The sequence below is a fragment of the Buteo buteo genome, chromosome 11 (genome assembly GCF_964188355.1).
Source record: "Buteo buteo chromosome 11, bButBut1.hap1.1, whole genome shotgun sequence".
Classification (NCBI taxonomy): domain Eukaryota; kingdom Metazoa; phylum Chordata; class Aves; order Accipitriformes; family Accipitridae; genus Buteo; species Buteo buteo.
In genome coordinates this window covers 34644297-34650296 of record NC_134181.1, presented here as the reverse complement: position 1 = coordinate 34650296, position 6000 = coordinate 34644297, and positions in this window count along the sequence as shown.

Sequence of the window (6000 nt, the reverse complement as noted above, 5' to 3'; positions counted from 1 at the left end):
GCTAACATGATGGGAGCAAAGGGGAAGAGGTGAAGACCAATCTTGCTGAAGGCAGAATTAGACGTTTAAAATGGAAGTGAAGCGGCTATCCGTCTTGGACTTGTGGTACCTACCTCCATCTCACGGGACACAACCGCAGCACAAAGACTCTTGAGTGAGAAGACACAGGGAACCAATGGTCTTGTGGAGCTAACGGCAGCACGAGAAACATGGATCCACGTTCACATGCGTAAAACTGGGAGATCCAGAGTAAGAAACCAGCAAAAGCAGCTTGCACAGTGTTTGCAGAGCACACTGCTGTCTGGTCACCGGGAAAACATTTTGTAGCCACTTTGAAAACCCTGAGCCAAGACAACAGATACTCAGAGACTTTTTTTAAATGTAACACCCTTTTAAGTTAGACCTTTGCATAAGTTTAAGGTCAGTGGAACACAACACGGTTTTCATAAGCAATGACTTAATTTGGTCAGGTTAGTATCGATAAACAGCAATTAGCTATGCAAAAGATAATATGCAAAACCCGCATTTGAGAGTCAGTTCATAGCTGGACTGTCTCATGCAAAGATGATGTGAGTGAATGTCCACGGCGCTTGGCAAAACAAACTCACCTGAAGACCAGTCTCTGAAGTGGGCTAGGAACGATCCTACATTTCCTACATCCTGGAAACAATCCTATAAGCTTCAGTAGTTCTCCCTTTCCACGGCGAGGGGAAAGAAAAGCCTAGAGGAAGAGTTTTAGCATGCAACAAGCAGGGAGAGGAATGTTTGACTAGCCGAGAGAGGACAAGCGTACTGTTCTTTCCATCCTGAGAGTTTTATAGGAGTAAAATGTACCTGTATAATCCACCCAAGGCCTGACAGCACTTAAATCAGTTTGAAGGCATCTGTGGTAGCTACTGGAGGGGGGAGAGAGGAGTAGGAAGCTACAGAGCAGAAGGGATTGACCCCTTCAGCAGGACCCAGAAAGCAGGCAAGTCTCCTCCACAAAATCACTCACCCCCAGCCTCCTCCTCTCAGTGTTTATGCGAGAAGTTCAAAAGCAGCAGCTAAGGTAATGCATTGGAATGATTTCTAACACAGCAAATTCCAATTTTAACAGTGAATTTCATCTGCAGGGAAAAAAAAAAAAAAAAGAAGGAAGTGCCAAATCACACCAATCCATCAGAAACTGTCAAAATTGTCTTTGCTGGTACAAATGTCTTTCTCATTCACACAGTGCTAGAGGTTTAGAACAGAGCAGAAAATCTCTTGCAGAGTTCTTTGGATGGTATTTTAACTATACTACAAAACACGGGTCTAATTAATCCCTGCAATTGGTGACATTACACTTGGGTTGAGTCTGCCCATTAAGCCTGAGGAGGTGGGAAAGGAAAGAATAAAAATATCCACATGCTTCAATTTGTTTCCAATGCAGCCAAAGACCTAGTAAACACAGTTGCTTATTAGAGATTAATTTAAAAGTTAATTAGAACTGGTCTGAAAAACTGGTAAAGGTGAATTTTAATGAAGGTTTAATCACTAGAAGGACCATGAAGTACTTTGGTTTGCATGCCCTCCGCAGCAGTACGGCGCCGCAGTTGCATCTCTGCTCTGGGTACCGCACCCGAGACATCAGGAAGAAATAGTTGAACACCAAAAGGAACCTCCAAGTTCAGAAGTCCCCAGCAGACAGGGGTTTTGTACAAAGCCGTCAACGATGCACAATGGAATCAGACTCTGTTTCACACATGGGATGAACGTTACTTCGCTGCCAGTGTTTTTTTAACTTGGAAAGCCAAAGTGGCCTCATTTCTGGAAGTGATGAGCCAAGCTTCATTTTGCCTATAATGGCGGTTCAGTGCATTAGTACCTACATCTCTTCTTTAAAAATGTGTGTTACTGGTCTACAGCAAGTTCCCATTAAGAAAAAAAAAAATCATTAAAATGTCCTAACAAAGTGGGACAGAGCTGTTTTTAATGAAAATGGATGCAGTTTCATTAATAGGAAAAATAGTTGCTTTTACCTAGGCACATCACTGTAGCAGCCACAGTGACTTTGTGATCCCTGCAATAAGCAACACTTTCTAACTGGGAACAACAGAAGCAACGCCCAGCACATCTGAAAAAATAATCTATCTTCAAGGCATTGCGAATCATAGCAACGAAGGCCAGAGACACAACGGGCAAGACCCATTCCATCAAGTCACAGCTTTAATTAATTGAATTAGTATGAACTTGGAGTTCAATTTAACATGAAAATGACAGGTCTGACACTGTATTTTTAAACATATTTTAAAAAATGCTTAGAAAAATAGTATCAATTATCTGCACCCAAGTCCAAATAAGGCAGTCCATCTTCTGTTCTTCAAGACGCCTGCTGAGACAGACCCACCCCGCTCCCGCTGATGCCCCCACACGCAGCCGAGGCACTTGGGGCTTGGAACAAACCCATCGCCTCCTTTTTGCCAACGAGTCCCTCTGCCCTCAGCTCACCGAGCCCCATCCTCCTCCTCCCGAGCGGACGAGCTCTGGGGTCCGTGCCGGATGCTCCGACCCAAGCGCGCGGCGTGCCGGAGGACCGCTCTCGCTTCCCGGCCCGCAGCTAACTCATCGCTCGAGGGTGCACAAGCCTGACCTTGGCCCAGCCGTTGCCCACCTCCTCCTTCCAGAGCAGTTCCTTTCCCTTTGGGCACCGCTCTTCCATACGGCTCCTAGGAGGCGTTTTAACGCCTTTCCCAGCTGTCACCCCAAACCGGAGCACTCCCGCCTTTCTTTCAGCGTCCCTTTCTTCACGGATTTCAGCTTACCAGTCACACGGGATGCAGAGAGCAGCACCCAGCTGGGCGCCCGCTCCTCTGCCTGCGGCCGCTGCTCACCCCCACAGCTCCAGCCGCCTCGCAGCACCCGGCCAAGCCACGTTGGGAGCTCCAGCATCCCGACGGCTGCCTACTCGTGTGCTCTGCCAGCTAAGCTGGCTTTGACAGTCACTACCTCTAATCAGGTACCCCTAAAGACTTTAATAACATGATTATATGATGGCAAGAAAAACCAATAACCCAGACCCTGATGTAAGCTGTTTTTGTCGCAATCTTGAGACTCCTGCTTGGAGCAGATGCCTTATTAGCCATTTAATTCTCAGCTTCACGGCAAGGCACTACAATGAGAGGAAATATAAAATCAACAAGGCAGCTGCAAACTATCTTCATGTTCTCTCTCAAATTTAATAGAGATTCATGAGGCTTTACACTAATGTGCTGAGAGAAAAGGATTACAGGGCTCTTGCACTTCGCTCGGGTGTAAGGGAGGTGAATATCAGTAATCAGCATGCAGATGATAAAGGCCTGGCAGAAGTTATACCACAACCCGACCGTGCTAATGTCAAACAAGGCACTCCAGCTAATGTTGAGTGTCCAGTTCAGGCCAAACTGTCTCAGAAACATGAGCTCAGAGGTAAAGGAGCGGATCCGTAACAGAGGACGCATCAACGCTGTGTGTGATCAGAGAAGTTGGACCGTTTCCCTTCCAGACAGCACATGCAGCATGAGCTGCAACAGAGCTGCCCAACCTAGTGCATGGCAGAGGGGAGATAAGTTGGGTGTTCCTATTTCTCCTTCGCCACCAGGCCAAAGAGCAGAGGAAGCCAGCAAATTTTTAAAAATGGAAGATTGTATTACAAGATTTTTTTTTTTTAACTGAATAATAATTAGTGGGTGGAGCGGTGAGAGAGGGTGATGGTGCCCAGCAGCCCCCCAGGCAGCTCTGCTCAAATCTCCAGCCCCGAGGGGGGCAAAGGCGGGTGGTATCTGCTTTCCCCAAGACTGTGCAGGAGCCAGGTTGGTTCACTCCCTGCCACGAGGCTTCCAGCCATCGGGCAGTCACGTCCCCATGCTCTCCGAAGCCAGCCGTGCCGGCAGGCTGTGCCGGTCCCACCGGATCCGATGCCTGGCTCCCTCTCCCCACGCACACCGGCGCAGGGCAGCATCTTGAAGGGCAGAACCAGACTCGCATTTATTCCCCTTCGCTGGCGCCTGGCTGCCAGCCAGGTCGCACTCAGTCAAAAACCAGCAACACAATTGACTTCGCTACGCCAGTACTACATACTTACTTGTATAGCCACCACTCGGTTCCTTTAACTCCTCATCTCTTGGGTATTTCACGCAAGACAAAAAGCAGCTGAGCATTAATCCTGTGTCCCCCTGCTCTTTTCCCTCTCCAAACGCATTTTTCCGCAGCGGTGCCAGGCTCCCATCCGGGACCTGCCACCACCACCACCGCTGCGGAGGTGAGCGAGGAGCCTCGGGGCGAGCTGGGCGCATTAGCAGGGTCTGGTTGCTGAACTGCAGATCCAAGTCGGTGAGCTGTCAGCCCAGGCGGTGAAGTTCACAGCACCAGATGAGAAAGAGTCCCCTCGTGCTAGAAAACACACCCTATACGCTTTCCAGCACATAAGGAAAATGGATAATCTTTTTATTTTAAAATGCAGTGCACTCGCATGAAAATGAACATGCCCTAAGAAAGAATTTCCACCTTGGATCCTTTGCCGTAGTCTCAGTAAGTCATAAAACTTGCCGCTATGTATTTTCTTTACCAGGCAGGGAACCTTGGCTGCCATTCAGGAATGTGACTGGGATATAATGGTACCATCCAGCCCCAAGCCAACCTGCACATGATTGTATTTATTGGTACTAAAAGAGCCCTGAAAGTGCTTGACTGAGACCAAACCATACAGAAGCGGGTACAGGACAGCTACTAAGAGAGAATCCTGACCCTAAACACCTTAATCAGGCAGCAGGAAGGAGACAGGAGTTATTTTTACTCTGGTTTATTGGCGTGGAAGCTGTTTGCCAAAGGATGACATAAATTGCACAAACCTTGGGCTGAGCCAAGAAAGAAGCCTGAGGAATAATGCCGATTTACTGCCCTATCTGCAGTCCTCCAGCCGCAGAGTGAGCGGCTCGGGGCCACCAGCCTCGCTGCGGCGGGGGGACACTTGTTAAATGTGGGAACATTTGTTATAGGAGTGCACATCCAGAGCTGTTGTAAATAAAGCAGGGCATTAGACAGTAGTTAATCCAGCACTGTTTTGCTGATCATGTTGAAGATACTGACCTGTTTATGCTCTGCACATCTCTTATTGAAAATAATGGAGCAGATTTCACCTCAGTGGCTTACTTCCATCGAGCCAGCCTCCGTGCCCCTAAATGAAGGATAATAGCTGCCATGCCATTGTAATTCCCGTGCAGTAAAGCATGTTGAAACCTGTTACCTCCTGTTTGTTCTCAGCATGGATCATTGCCTCTTCCACCGCTGCGAAAGCCAGACCAAAAGAAAAACCAGTGGTCTCCCAGCAGAGGTGCTGAATGCATTTACCACACATCTGCGAGGAGATGCAGATACGAACAGGCATGGGAGGTTCTGAAAGGCACCAGGGCTCCCCAGTGCTGGCGCGGGACAGATCCCTGGCACCTGGAAATGGCCACGCTAATTAGCAAAAGGGAAGCACAAAACATTGGGCGCTTTCAGTCCCAGCCAGCAGCCGGGGCTGAGGGCACAACAAAAGCTCGTCTTTGCTTGTTGCTCCAATTTGCTTTATTAGAGAAAGGAGGGCTGCTTCATCTTTTTTGTACCTCTGAGGTACTGTCAGCCTTAAGCCAACGAGATATAATGCAAGAATTATTTTGAGCAACACGGGGTTGGTTTTTGTTGTGGTTTTTTGTTTGGTTTGTTTTAAAAACTTTCCAGAAGGAATCTATTTTTATTCTGCACATGGACACTTTCAATATCACAGGCACTGACTGCACTTAGGCAAAGCAAAGGCAAGAATTCATGTAAAGAAAAAAAAAAGATCTGGGTTTTTGTCCAGTCTTCCAATTAACTTTGCTGGCAATTTGTAACAAGGAATTCATAAAAATCCTGAGGCATTTTTTACAGGCACGAAGGAAAGTGGTTTAGTTTTTTTTTCATCTTGCGGGAAATTTCATTTTCTTTCTCTGAAGCAAAGAAAACACGTCAATAAATAAA